Genomic DNA, 15,944 nt, shown 5'->3' on the forward strand with positions numbered 1-15,944 from the left:
CACAGCACATGCTGAGACTGAGACCTATTGCCTCACAATAATTATTAAGTACATATATGTATTAGTTAGTAAGTCTTTTTTTTTGTGGCAATAAAATATTTGAAGTTTGAAGTTTGAAGTTTAGTGTAAGGCAAAGCGTTTGCTTACGCCGTAGCTCGAGAGACTCTAACCCTACCATTCCCAGGACAAAGGACGACGGAAATAAGTACGGTAGTATCTGTAATACCTTTTGTAAAGATGTCTAGCAAATTTACGTTGGACGCGCTCGACCATGATGTTATACTTTGCTTCCCGAGGGTCTCATGCGATAGATGTCTATCGCATGAGACCCTTTTGATGTCACAGTGTTAGCTTGAATTGGTCTAGTGACAGAATGCCCTGGCAAGCTACGGCATTTACACCCTTATTGGTCTAGTGACAGAATGCCCTGGCAAGCTACGGCATTTACACCCTTATTGGTCTAGTGACAGAATGCCCTGGCAAGCTACGGCATTTACACCCTTATTGGTCTAGTGACAGAATGCCCTGGCAAGCTACGGCATTTACACCCTTATTGGTCTAGTGACAGAATGCCCTGGCAAGCTACGGCATTTACACCCTTATTGGTCTAGTGACAGAATGCCCTGGCAAGCTACGGCATTTACACCCTTATTGGTCTAGTGACAGAATGCCCTGGCAAGCTACGGCATTTACACCCTTATTGGTCTAGTGACAGAATGCCCTGGCAAGCTACGGCATTTACACCCTTATTGGTCTAGTGACAGAATGCCCTGGCAAGCTACGGCATTTACACCCTTATTGGTCTAGTGACAGAATGCCCTGGCAAGCTACGGCATTTACACCCTTATTGGTCTAGTGACAGAATGCCCTGGCAAGCTACGGCATTTACACCCTTATTGGTCTAGTGACAGAATGCCCTGGCAAGCTACGGCATTTACACCCTTATACCCTTATACTTATGACATATCTGAAATCCACTAATTAGTGACTCAAAGTGACGCCGGTTCAAACCTGCCATTGTTCGATTTTAAGCTGTGTAAGTGTTACACAAAGTGCACCTTTGAAGTGGGGTGTTTGACGTTGATCGCTTCAGTGTGCATGTTGCCTTTTGCGCAGTGCCTACACATAGACAAAGGGGTTTAAGGACATTTAGGCGAGGTAATGTCCCTTAACGTCAGTTACGCACGGTATAATAGCCAAACTCGCTTGAATGCCTACATTAAAAAAGCGCTCAAATGTTAAGACCGGATAACAAATCTCACACATACCTACTTCTGAAAGCAACCGCAATTTTAGAATCTTATTATCTCCCAAAACGTTGGTAAAACAAGGAATAATTCACTCGCCACAAACAGTACTTCAAAGATAAGACATGAAAGAACAGGAAAATTGCGGATTTGTAATTACTTTACGTTAAATTAATACACAAATCGAAAATGTTTTTCTGCACATTTTACTTATGAAAATTCACGAGATCAGTCGTAGTGCTTGGGTGCATGTCGAATAAATAACTTTATGACGTAATGCGTTTTTGCCCCACTCCGCAAAAGAGCTTGGATGTTTTTTATGTATTATATAACAATAAATTATATATTACATCGTCGTCTAGTACCCTCAACACAAGCCTTATATATTGAGCTTAATGGACAGTTACCTATATAGCTCTTTAGGACTTTTGTTTGTTGATCTATACCTACTAAAAGCGACACCGCGTATTTCGAAATTTTCGAAATAAACTCTCTATTCTGGGTCCGCAACTGACAGATATGAATAAATATGACATGCATCAGTTGGAAGTGCGTTCGTCTGTCGCCATGCAACCGTTTGACTGACTGATAGAATGCCGCGATGAATATCTTTGCATGGCTTTGAGCCATGGTTACGCCCCGTTTTACATATGTATGGTTTAAAACGATCGCTTTACAATACTATGCATTTCGCACATAGCCCATATGTTATTACTAAGTATAATAAATTTAGACTCTTGGACACTCTTGGTGTTTTTACGTTCACGTCGCGACTAGTGAACATAAAATAACATAAAGATTTTAGTGGTACGACCTTGAAACGTTGGTCCTTCGAAATGGCAGTAAGTAAATATTTTTTATTCATCTTCCTCGCGTTGTCCCGGCATTTTGCCACGGCTCATGGGAGCCTGAGGTCCGCTTGACAACTAATCCCATGATTTGACGTAGGCACTAGTTTTTACGAAAGCGACTGCCATCTGACTTTCCAACCCAAAGGGGAAACTAGGCATTATTGGGATTAGTCCGGTTTCCTCACGATGTTTTCCTTCACCGAAAATCGACTGGTAAATATCAAATGATATTTCGTACATAATTTCCGAAAAACTCATTGGTACGAGCCGGGGTTTGAACCCGCGACCTCCGGATTGAAAGTCGCACGCTCTTATCGCTAGGCCACCAGCGCTTCGCGCAAAGTAAATATTTTTTATTGTGCCCCATTAATTAAAAAAAATACATACAAGCTTAACACTAGAACTAGGAGTGTTAATAATGTAGCTGAAACATGTGACTGTAACTATAAACACCATATATTCAGGCTCTATTTCAGACGCGCACAATACGAATGCACATAATGCACGTTGCATCGTGCGTGACATCATTGTCACGTTATCCGCCGTCCAAACTGAATGCATTATATATTCTGATTCATTTCTTGTTTTAGTGGACTGACGTTTTTTAAGAATTTTCTGAATCGTTTGCTGTTCAAACTATACACTTAAGACAATGAAAATGAATATCTTCAAACTACAAAATAACCCATTTTACTCAACCCCAACCTACACTTGAGAGGGGATAACCCAACCTATCCCCTCTCAAGTGTCGGTAGTAGGCTGATTATTGAATTGACATCACATGAGCCGCGCCTCGGACCGAACCGCAAGCTATGATATATGCCAACAATAGTAGATGCCAGGTAGAGCCAACTATTTAAACAGCTGCTAAAACAGCTGCAATTTGAAGTCGATATCTAATACTTTGTTGGGTAATGTACATATACAGATTAAGAATTGAGTACCAACTAATAAAACAAATAATAACTAATAATAGTAAAAGCGTTGGGATTTTGCATAAAGATTTTAAGTCAAATATTTACATGAGAACGATCAGACTGAAACTAGGTACGGCTAGCAATTTTAATTGCCACGAAGAATAATAGGAACACTTTTAGCTCAGGCTACGCTTAGAAACCTGGAATTTATATGAGAACGATCAGACTGAAACTAGGTACGGCTAGCAATTTTAATTGCCACGAAGAATAATAGGAACACTTTTAGCTCAGGCTACGCTTATCAGTTTCATACCCGGAACAGTTTATTCAACGTCGTACTTTACCCGCATGACGTTGCAGCTGATGGAGACAGCCAACATGATCTAAAGGAGTCACAATCCTCAGCAGGTGGCAAAATTGAAACGATTATAAGAAGAGACGCGAAACAAACTTTATAAACGAAGGCTAATTCGATTTCTGATAAAAGTTTGATACAATTTAACCGCTCTTTGTTAATACCGACGTATTTTATATTCCGTGACTGCACAACGCGATCATTAGCCAGTGCTAGGTCTGCCCTACGTGTCCTAGTCATACGGCCGAGCGATCTCTTTGTGATGGCACTCCTTACCATTGCACAGCCAATAGCGATTTATATATAATCGTACGCAGGGCTCGGATACCGGTTAAATTTCCAAACCGTTATGATGTACTCAGCGCAAAACCTTTTCGTTTCGGTTTTGTTCGTAATACCGTTATTTTTAAACCGGTTTTTAGGGGAACGCTTTAATAAAGTTCTTGTCACATTAAACGGTTAAGAACTATTAAAACCGGTTTATTCCAACGCACGATAAACAAACTCTGTTTTCTTTAATTTTGCATTTGTAACAAACTTCTGCTTCGGGAAAGCCATTCATTTCATTCAGTGCATTAATAAAATTCGTTCCAATTGCAAAAAATTGGTATATGATGGGTAAGTATAAGTATTTATATTTAAATGTTTTGTTGCAATCAAATACCTAATGGTGTGATTATATTTTGGTCTGCAATGTATATACATAATAAAGGCTAAAATTCGTCAACAATTTGACTGCGTCTATTGTCGTTACTAAAGCTAACTATATATGACTAATTTTCGTAACAAAAAATAATAAATTAAATTGTGGACGAATTAAAGACCTTAATTATCTACAAAAAAATATTTTGCATAATTTGTGATTTTTTGGCATACTACATATATCCGTCACGGGTGGGTTTAAAAAAAAAAAAACATTAATTGTTTCTATAGAAAAGCACAAAAACCAAAGTCAACATTTTAAGGTATTTTTGACTGAAATGGGTTTTGCCCAGTATGTTTATGCTAATTTATAAGTTTCAGACGTTTTGAGTTGAAAATAGTAGTTTATGATTAAAAATAAAAAATATGGAGCCCGAACAAAAAATCGAAATATCTCAAGAACCGCAACAAATACGGTAATATTCTACGAATTATTTGTGATTTTTTGGCATACTACATATATCCGTCACGGGTGCGTTTTTAAAAAAAAATCATTAATTGTTTCTATGGAAAAGCACAAAAACCAAAGTCAACATTTTAAGGTTTTTTTTATTGAAATGGGTTTTGCCCAGTATGTTTATGCTAAGTTTCAGACGTTTTGAGATGAGAATAGTAACTATGATTTTTTTCCAAAAAAATGTATGGAGCCGGAAAAAACATCAAAATATCTCATGAACCGTAACAAATAGCGGTAATATCCTCACAGATGGTTATTCTTCGAATTATTTGTGATTTTTTGGCATACTACATGTATCCGTCACGGGTGCGTTTTTTTAAAATCTTTTATTATTAAATATTTTAATTTTATTGCTACGATTTTTTTATATTAGATTACACTTTTATATTTGACTACAACTAATCTGAAATTCATAAGTTGGCAAAAGAATGTTGAGCAAACCCCATTTCAATCAAAACAACCTTAAAATGTCAAGGTCGATTTCCGTCTCTTTATGTAGGGTGCCAAAAAATAACAAATAATTCGTAGTTCGTAGTGTAGGTTTGTTGCGGTTCTTGAGATATTCAGATTTTTTGTTCCGGCTCCATAAATAAAAAAAAAAAAATAATCATAACTACTATTTTCAACTCGAAACGTCTGAAACCTATAACTTAGCATAAACATACTGGGCAAAACCCATTTCAATCAAAAATACCTTAAAATGTTGACTTTGGTTGTTGTGCTTTTCCAGTGACGGATATATGTAGTATGCCAACAAATCACAAATAATTCGTAGTATCACCACCTGCGCGGATATTACCGTTTGTTTTGCGGTTCTTGATTAAAATGATTTCTTGTTCCTGCTCCATACATAAAAAAAAAAAAATTGTAACTCGACAATTTTCATTCAAAATCGTCTAAAATTCATAGGTTACCATTAAGGTTTGCTCCCGGGAAATACCGGAACCGAAAGTACCGGGATTTCCCGGGATTTAGAGCCAAGCAAAGAACTGGGATTTCAAAATTAAATTTCCGGTACTTTCGGGATTTTCGGGACTAATAATTCCGGTACAATATTTGACTTTTCTGTTACTTATCATAAAATATCATGTTTTTTAAAGAAATATATTGTATCAATCCAAGCTGACGCTAATACTTTTACGGCTGACCACATATTAAAGCAAAACAAAAATAGTCAATGGGTTTGTCAATTGAAGCCAACAACATAAAATTGCGTATTTTGAAACTATACGAGTGTTTCTACGAATAATTAAAAATTTTATACGAATAATCAGTTATTTGTATACTTAATACGAGCAAAAACTAGAGAGAATTGTGTACTTATTAAAATATTCCTTTTAATTGGAATACGGTATAAGAAACTCTCATTGATAATGAGAATGACATTTTAAATTAAATTAAAATATTACAGTGACATGCCCTCTCCTTGGTAAATTCTTAATTCTGGCTGCAACAACTTCTTGATTATTATATGTATGCGAAAATGATTAATTAAATTTTTTTAGTACATCACTGTACTAATGTTTAAAGAATGATTCATGATCGTTTCAGGTTTTTTTTACCGAAAATTCCGGTAAAAACTGATTTTTGAAGGCAGTCCCAAAAATACCGGGAAATCCCGGTTCCATTTTTGACTATTACCGAAAATCCCGGTTCTTTTAAACAGTACCGGTTCTGCAATCCCTTTACCATAACAATGCTGGGCAAAACCTATTTCAATAAAAAAAATATATAAAAATAACAACTTCGGTTTCTATGTCAATGAGAGCCGAATTTCAGCCCACAGTGCGGCGCACGCGTCTTTCTAAACTAAACCCAAAAGTCTCAAAACAAAACAAGTACCTAGGTAGTTGCTTGTACCGTGACCTTGTGCGCGCCGGCCCGGCCGTCTCGTTGCTCGCTCGTCGAATAAACCGGTTTATTTAGGTTAAAATAAAGTTCTTTAAACGTTCGCGTTCTTATGAAAGTTCGGAGTAAAACCGAAATAAACCGGTATTAACCGCTATTTTTAAAACCGGTTCCGAGCCTTGCGTACGGTTCAATGACCAGTGCTTTGCCGGTTCTATCTGTTCTATTATACCCACCCACGACCGAGCGACCACATTGTGACGTCATTCCTAGTTTACCGCAAGTCCTGAAGTGTGGGTACAATTATCGTACAGTTATTGCCCAGTGCATAGTTTGTTCTACCTGTCCCAGTCCCACGGCCGAGCGACCACATTGTGACGTCACTCCATGCCATTGCACTGCCTACAGCAATTTATGGCAATTTGCTTACGGAGTCAAATGCCGGGTGTGAATTGTTACCGAATCTGGGCTTAGCTTTGAATGTACGTTAGAATATGATGTCTTGGTTAAACTTCAGTCTGACGAGGAGATTCAGTCAGATGCTGGCCTTTGTATTTAATGCCTGTGTGACAGATACCAGTAGCCACATATATATAGATAAACATGGCGACATACTTGTTATTAGGGGCTTATTTATATAAGTAAATATATCATTTGTGTCTATTATATTGTTGGGTGGAAGACATTCGGAAGATCGCGGGGTAGATCAGCGGATGACTGGTATTTACCTACCTGATGGGCTAATTTTATTAATTGCCTGAAATAAAGATATTTCATTCATCTCATTCCAGAATCCAAATTCCGCTCCTGAGGTATGCAATAATCGAATGCGGGGTCCAGACAAAATGGAATCCCGAAGTAATAGGTAACATTAGTCGGAATTAGTCGGTCCGAGCGAACAAGTGTATCGGACGAGATGGCGCCGCGCGGATAGCGAGCATAAATAACTCCACGGCTCTTCATTAGCGGAGATAGCATCAGGCTCAAAACATAAGCGGAGCCGGGGAGCGGAAGCGAACTTCTAGGAGTTAGCGTTTCTGTAAAACATGCACAATTCAAAGGCAACCGTAGTCTAATATGGTGACTGCGATAGTTATTTTATTGGCCACTAGAATGTCTGACGAAAAATGAGGCTGTGCTAACTTTTTGACCAAATTTTAGTACAATGCCCACACTCAACTTTGATAATTGTCTCGTTTGGATCCAATGCAAGGTAAGTATTTTACTGTAAACTTACAATATAATTGGATAATTCCTTAGTCCGCTTTAGGCCATAACTTAAGCTATTTAAAATTAACGCCTGCACTGACCGAACCACAATAGGAGGTGTAGCGACCGCACCGCAACGATGTATATAAACAAGGGTTAATAGCATCAAGTTATTTTCTTCGAAATGCAAGCAAGTATCTATTCGCCTTGCACCATCTACTATAGGATTGCACCCAAGAAAGTGGTCAAGGCATCTGTCATGAAAACAAGTGGTTTGTCACGGAGTAGGCCCATGGACCCCACGGTGCACAGTACACTTTTACGACCAGAATTTAGACAGATCAGATCATTGTCAAGTTGGAGTATCAGACACAAGTTATTTCGTCCGCTATAGACATTGATTTGAGCCAATTAAACTAGTGCCAGCATTCGGCCAACCACAATAGGAGGTGTAACAGTCACCGCGCTGAATTAATGAAGCAGCCGCGAGTCGGTGGTCGAGCGGCCATCGGCATCGCTGCTCACCGTCAAGATCTCTGATAAGATACTACAGGAATAGGAATACATTTCGGATTGATTTAAACTTGTATTAAGCAGTCACTACAGTAATTTCTACACCTACTGCTCATTGTGCCTAATAAAATGGTCGATGACGGATGCGACATGAAAACAAATCGGATCATGGTTAACATTTAAAAAGATAATAGGGTACTTTCTGTTTGTTTCAAGTGAAGCCTGTATTAGCAAGATGTTATATTAAATCAAACATTTATTTGAAGAACCCTTTTTTGCCTTGGTAAATCTGGGGTAATTTAATTTTGTCTTCTATTAATACATTTTTGCCTGTTCTTGACATTTCCTTAATTATTTTGTGTATTTTTAGTGTAACCCCGATCCCTTAATAGGAGATTTCTGAACTGATTATCCTTGACATTCAGTTTTTAAATTAAATTGATATTGGGAGACATAAGACATCGATTTCATACAATAATATTTAAAAGAAGTCATGACAAGAATTGATATAATTTTGATATTAATTCAATGAATTATAAAATTTGTTATCGTTCTATAAATAAATATAAATCTTTGCGGAATTCAATAGTGCTTAGGTATATAAAAAAAGTTATTATATTCAATACAATTTCAATTTTTAAATTATTTAATGTCGATTTTACACGTGGCTATGAAGGAAATATATTTATAAAGTTATAAGCATACAGAATATCAAACCGAACCACTGTATGAGCCTCTCCAAACTGCCATCAACAAAACTCATAAAAGGCTTCGCACGGCGATCGAACCCCGGTCCTAAACAAGCAGACTCTTCAACCCCCGTAGTTGTTCGCAAACATTCAAAATCGACCATTTCAAGTTCGACCACGGGGTGAAAGCGCCATGAACGGAAACCTTTTTAGTATTTTTAAGACCACCATATCGAGATAATGTCAATAAAATATGGATTCAAAACATATTTAGAGTCAATCTTAGCTAACTTTGCACAGGTTTGAACAGAACAATGTGAGGAGTGTCATTTTTCTACACGCAAAGGAACGTCAAGTTTTGCAAACCCTAATAATTGCTCGTTGCAAGGCTGAGCCGAACATGGCCGAACGGAGCCGAGAGCGCCCGAAAGGTCTAGTATCATCCTCATCCCACTGTCTTTACTATTACTAAACACAACAATAATTGTCAACAGGAATGTTCATTCAAGTTCATGTTCACAAAATGATGATATAATCCTTCCTTTACCCCTTCCTTGTCTGAAATCACGTAACAACAGCCTTTGATGTCGTGCGTACGACAACGACAGAGGTAATAATTAATTGCTCGTTATCGTAATAAAAGCAACTCAGTAAAAGTTGGTAAAAGTCAGATTGTCTGATTTTAAATGAATTGCAACATTGATAGCGAGGTTTGGTTGTTACGCGTGTACAGGTCAAGTTATGATGGGAATACAATTGCGTACAGATGTGTTTGTAAATGGACAGACCCTTCTGTAGGTACAGGTTTGTTTTAGTTGTAAGTTTAGAGTGCTGTTTCTTTTTATATGAGTTTATATCGCGGTTTGGTTGTTTAGGGTCGGGCTTAGCAACAGCAATATAACAAAAAAAGTCCTTATAAAAGTTATTTTTGGCGATGGTGGCCAATAAACACAGAGCCCATCTGATGGGATAGGTAACAGTCAGTACATATCAATAGGCAGTCTCTTCTTGCTGTCCTCTTCTTCCTCTTTGCATTAAGTCTTCTTTCTATTTATGGTGAATATTTTGAACCACAATAGGGATGTTGTCGGTATTTAACAAAAACACCCTAATAAACGAAACAAAGAACCAGAAAATTATGAGAATAACGTAGGTACACAACCGCAATTTTTTGACACAATTTAATGAATCAGACAATTATAATTGGTAATTGACCGTGATAAATAAATAAATAAATAATCGTGACATAAGTACCTAACTTGGTCTGTGTTTCAGAAATTCCATAATGGCCAATAATTTTGACAGTTCAAAAAAGGAACTGATTTGACTAGTCACAGTCAGGCAAATAAATACCCTATCGTGAGAATGTATTTGTATACTACCCATTTTTATAACTTTCAGGGTCAGAAAATGGGAATAATACCTAAAAAACTAATACATTAAAACAACGCTATATCTCCCACTAATCCCTTATCTAACCCCCAACAACCCCCTGGCAATAAAAACCGTAACAATCCCCTTTGAATACTCAATTTGTTAACGTGTTATGTATCACTGCCGTCTTCGAGTCGTCGCTATAAGGGGCATGCCACACCACGCACCGGCAGGGGAGAATAGTAAGATTAATTAAGACATTTTTCGGTAGGTAAGTTCTTATAATCCAGAACTACAAGTGGGCTTTTGCTGTATATCAAGTTACGATCCCATAGCTAAAGTAAATATCCCCAGTGCTGGGCACTGTTCCAATAGTTACCATGTTCAATCTTCATTCCAAGCAATAGAGTTGATGACAAACGGGCGGTCAACTATATCACTACACTACACGATACTAATTAAGCTGCCAAACAATACGAAATTTACTAGTTGTGGAGATACTCAGACAATCTTCTGGTTTTGACGTAGAGGACAAGTGAGATTTTCAGCTCTTGTTTGTACCTATTTGTATTTCTTTATTACACCATGGTAATCACAGGTTGTTAGTTAAAACATGAAAAAATATCTCATGGACCCGGAACGGGTATGGCAAATTGGCAAACGGGTTTTAAATCCTGGAGATAGGTAGCAAAGTGATTGCTATCTGACCGTTTATTCTAACCAATATTCTGTACCTACAAATTTGTTTTTATAACAATTTAATCGTTGAATCCCAAACTGCCCACATTAAGACTAGACCTTTAGTGAACCCAACGTTCCATAAACATGTCTACATACAAAACTAACCTGTATTCCATCATCATACGGGTGATAATTGATAATCGCGCGTCACTAAAATGTCATTTAGGTGGTTATCACACTGGATGCGACATCGGGACGACATGCGGATTGCATCCAGTGTGATAACCACCTTAGAAGGAAAATCGGAAGTCGTATTGTCGGTTTTTTGATAAGAATTTACGGTTATTCGTAGGTTAAGGGTTACGACGCGGTTAACTTTAATAAAAATGCTGCTTTATAGGGGCAATTTGTGGCAATTTAGTCCTCAAATATTTAAAAGGTTTGTGGAGAAGAAAAGGTGTAAACTGAGAATATTTATAGATAAGTAAATTGATGGAGTAAGTACAAATCTATACCTACCGGCAACTGTACAGAAGCCATGTTAATTATTGCATCTAGCCATTCTAGCCTCATCTAGGTACACTTGTAAACAAGTTGGGCTGGGCTTCATGACATTAGATATTATCAGTTTTGATGATTACCTAAGTAAAAATCCGTATTTATCAATAAATTAAAATTATGGTCTCAGGTAAGTATATATATTTCACGAAAATCTCAAATTAATACCGCTTAAGTGAATTCGAATGTAGCTTTTTAAACTTATATGAACTATGTATAAACTTTTATCATCACTGACCCATTTCCACCACCCAACCTTATTAGACTGTCGTCAGAGTTTGCAAATTCCTCATGGAACCCTTCTAAGATGAAAGTACACAGCTCATCAGATTGATCAGATACGCATTACGCCAGGGTCGGTGTCTTTTTTACAGTTCTATTCGGACTTTCAAAATATAATCTGATTTGATATTGATTATTATTCATTAGACCCAGCGCATTTTTCACGTCACTATTGGCTTGGCTTGTAATGTTAGTAAAATAGTCAAGAGTATCATCTATCATAAGTAATTATCTTTGTTTAACCCTTCTTCAAAGAGCTAGATGACGCTAATTAATAAATCTATGCTTAAAATTAATGATTAAGGCACGGAGCGTATGAAGACCATTAGACCATGTGAGATGCAACGAGAAAAGTGAGAAAGCAATATCAAGCTACTATTTTAAAAGTTGTAATCTGTCTGCAGATCAGATACGCGGTGGTCTGGAGTCGGTGCCTTCCCTGGACCCTCGGAATAAAGAGATGGACGATAGCCGATAATTAATTAGTTGGGATTATGTTTGTCCTGAATTTACTGGTTTCCTGTACCTATGTTTCCGGTAAGAAATGTTGCGATGTCATTGCAGTTTACAAACTAGTAAAAGCATTAAATGCAATGTTTTTGTGTGTTTTGTGAGTCATCATCATCATAACCAGCCCTTTATCGTACACTGCTGAGCAAAGCATAGGTCTCTCTTCTAGTAGGTACACCCCTTGTCTCAGTCCTCAACTAATGAAAAGGTCATGTACGGAAGGGTTTTAAAATACTTAAATAAAAATCGCATCCTCTGCTCAGAACAAAGTGGTTTCCGTAAAGGGAAATCAACTACACATGCTGCATTTAATTTAGTTTGCAATGTACTGGATTCATTAGAAGCAAACGACATGGTTGTAGGCTTATTCTTGGATTTAAGTAAAGCTTTCGATTTCGTAGATCATTCAATTATACTTAAAAAAATAGAAAAATATGGCATAAGAGGGCGGCATTGAGATGGCTTCATAGCTATTTATCAGACCGTCACCAAATAACTAGGGTTCAATATACATCTTTGACCGATAATTCTAAGTTAACTGTCGACTCTGCTTCACGTATGAACCACAGTGGGGTACCGCAGGGCAGCATATTAGGGCCACTCCTATTCTTGCTCTATATAAACGATTTTCCTACCTGTATTAAACACCGCTGCCTTTTGTTTGCAGATGATACAACGATAGTTATTAGAGGTAAAAACGACAATGACCTGAAAGAGAACATAAATGCTACTCTGATTGATGTAGGTGATTGGTTAAATCGGAATGGTCTATGTATGAATGCTTCAAAAACTAAACTAGTTCGATTTGCTACAAGAAATAGTAAAATGATGCCATTAAATATAAAAATGGGCACTGAGCAAATCGAAGAAGTAGCACATACAATTTTCCTAGGCATTGATGTAGACCAGTATTTAATTTGGAAACAACAAATCGACGTCGTTTCCACTAAAATTAATAAATTTATTTATGCCATAAAAAAACTGAAGCGAATGACTTCAGATAAAACTGCGCTACTCGTTTATCATAGCTATGTTGCTTCTGCACTTCGTTATGGAATAGTATTATGGGGTAATGGCACAAATGTAAAACAAGCTTTCATAGCACAAAAAAAATGTGTTAGGGCTATAGCGGGGGTCAAGTGGTCAGAGTCATGTAGGCCGTTGTTTAAACAGTATGGAATCCTGACAGTTCCGAGCTTATACATCTTAGAGATATGTAAATTCGTTAAATGTAATTTAAAATTATTTGATCAGAAATGTAACATTGGAAAGCGCACAGTCACACATAAAGCTTTAGTAGTCCCAAAATGTAAATTAGAAGTGAGTAAGAAAAATTGCTACTACATGGCTGTTCGTATTTATAATGCACTTCCTATGTCATGGACAGAGTTGCCAAACAACAAATTTTTCTCCAAGTTAAGATCCTTTCTCCTAACTGAATGTTTTTACAATATCAATGATTTTTTTCTCAAGATAGAACAATTCTAACGCTTGACATGTGAATGATACCTATCTTATGAATATTGACCTTAATAACAATGTAAATTATAATAATATTTAATTGACATAGTAATTAATAATATAGCTAGTAGGTAATAAACAATAATGTTGCTTTATAATATTATGATTGTAGGGTTGAATAGTTTTTTTTTTATATTATATGTATTTTGTACCTTAGACATTTTTTAGTTTAATCTTAAGGTTATTTGAACTGTACTATATGTATTTTAGGAATAAGGACATTGTATACCGTAAACCGGTTGATTGTGACACTCTCTAATCAAATAATATTGTAACATCTGTATACTGACATTGCACAATCTGACAATAAATGATTACTTACTAATGTCATCCAGAAGGGACCCGCAGTCTTCTGCATGTCGTCCACCCAGCGAGGCACGAGCCAACGGACGCGACGCCAAACGTTTCTTTTTATCCAAAAGACTGAAGTTGAGAGTGACGTTTAAAATCTTATTTTGATTTATTATTCTTATTTATAGAGATACTTCCTCCTCCCTCCTACCTTGATAATGAAACAATTCACAGTGGGAGTACCATTAACAAGTATACATACAAGAGAGACAGAAGGTCTTGAGCAGGTATAAAGAAATAAACGAACGGTTTAGTTTTGTTCAGTATAATGTATTATTTAGTTCAAGATCCTCAGCGGTAACATTTATTAGACTTAGTTAATTAATTAATTCCAACCGCAATCTAAATATATGCAGTATTTTAACCTATGCTCTATAAAATGATGCATTCAGCACAACATTGTACTTAAGTACAACTCTCACACGGGAATTCTCTATCTTAGCGTCTCGTATGTTCACAATGTATTATCAGTGCTTCATAAGGTTGACATCTAACAAGTTATTGGGCTCTTGATAGGCATTATCCTATAGCGAAAACCTTGCTCAAGGATTAGTGCGGCCGAGTTCACAAACAACTTTCAAAATAATATTTACACCACCTTATTGTCAGTGTTTTAGAGGCTTTTTGAACGTTGGCTTGTAAAGATGTTTGTGCATTCGACTGTGTACTGATCACTGACACAGTACATTGACTGACTTGATAAGCAGGATAATATCCTCCCTCAAGGTTCTGCACAACGACGCTCATCCATTGAGTTACTGTCTCTTCTTCTTCGTTCCCTCATTGCTGAGTATCGCGACCACATGTAATTTGTCTCTATTTTGTGCGATCACTTTCTTGAGTTAATATACTGGTTATTTAAACTGCGACCTGCGTTAACCGGTCCTTGATATTTTCCCTTGAACTCTATGGCCTAGGCCATAAGGTCTAACACTACAAAAAGCAAGTGAGCCGAGATCTTGATAAGCGATGCAATCAGTACGAGCTTGCATGTGATTAGCAGTTATTTATTGTTTCTGTTACACGTACCTACAGGGTGGATAACCTAAAGCATGCCTAAAGTGTTAGTGCCTCACAACGTAACAGCCGTAGCAACAGAATAGTTACTAGGGGTTCTGTTGGTTGGTACCATTTCGTGCTTTGTCACCATGACAATAACGGCCAATTTTATTTAAATTTTAAAGTTTTACCAAACAGTGAAACAAAACGATAACAGCGACAATAGTAACAATAGTGAGTGATTAAGTAAATTTTCGTTCCTAAATATTCCCACAAGCTATATACATGCCAAATTTCGTGCTTTCTGCCGGATGGGACCAACGTTCGAGGAATAAGACATTGTAGGAAAATGGACATTCGAGGAATTGGACATTGTAGGCCATAATCCTTAGAGCCGCACAAATACGTAATTTAATTAATTCGTCAATTGTATGTGGTGCTCTAAGTAAGTTATCACGATCGTAAATGCATCGCATTGGGCTAGTTAAGGTATGTGTGGGCGGCCGTTAAGGGCCGTTACGATGATCGTATCGCTCGCTATCTCTAGAACCATCACTGACCGACTCACATACAGGGTGGCAAGGAACGAGGTTCATGGCAAGACCTAATTAAGCAAATTTTAGTTTTTAACAAGTAAATAAGCAAATAATATAATATTTAGATCAGAAACCTAAACCTACATTATTCTTACCTATCGTAACTTCACATTACTAATTATACTACTATACTATACACCAAGAAATGTAATCGGTGATCAGGAACCAATTTTTCTAATTCAGTCATCGATGGCGATCACATTTAACTATGCGACCAACCTCGAAATCAGAAAAAAAATGTTGCCTGTTTCATACATTTGGGCTGGTCCGATGTTGATATTTTC

General features: G+C 37.1%; 1 long non-coding RNA gene across 1 annotated transcript in view; it reads right to left on the reverse strand.

Moving 5' to 3' along the window:
- Positions 1–2,117: 2,117 nt before the first annotated feature.
- The window catches only part of LOC134801964 (uncharacterized), a 441,991-nt gene continuing 428,164 nt past the window's right edge, over positions 2,118–15,944 (reverse strand). Inside the window, exon 3 of the long non-coding RNA XR_010145777.1 lies at positions 2,118–2,415. This is a non-coding gene — a long non-coding RNA (uncharacterized LOC134801964). The remainder of the gene's footprint in view (positions 2,416–15,944) is intronic.

This window comes from Cydia splendana, chromosome 23, assembly GCF_910591565.1.
Source record: "Cydia splendana chromosome 23, ilCydSple1.2, whole genome shotgun sequence".
NCBI lineage: Eukaryota > Metazoa > Arthropoda > Insecta > Lepidoptera > Tortricidae > Cydia > Cydia splendana.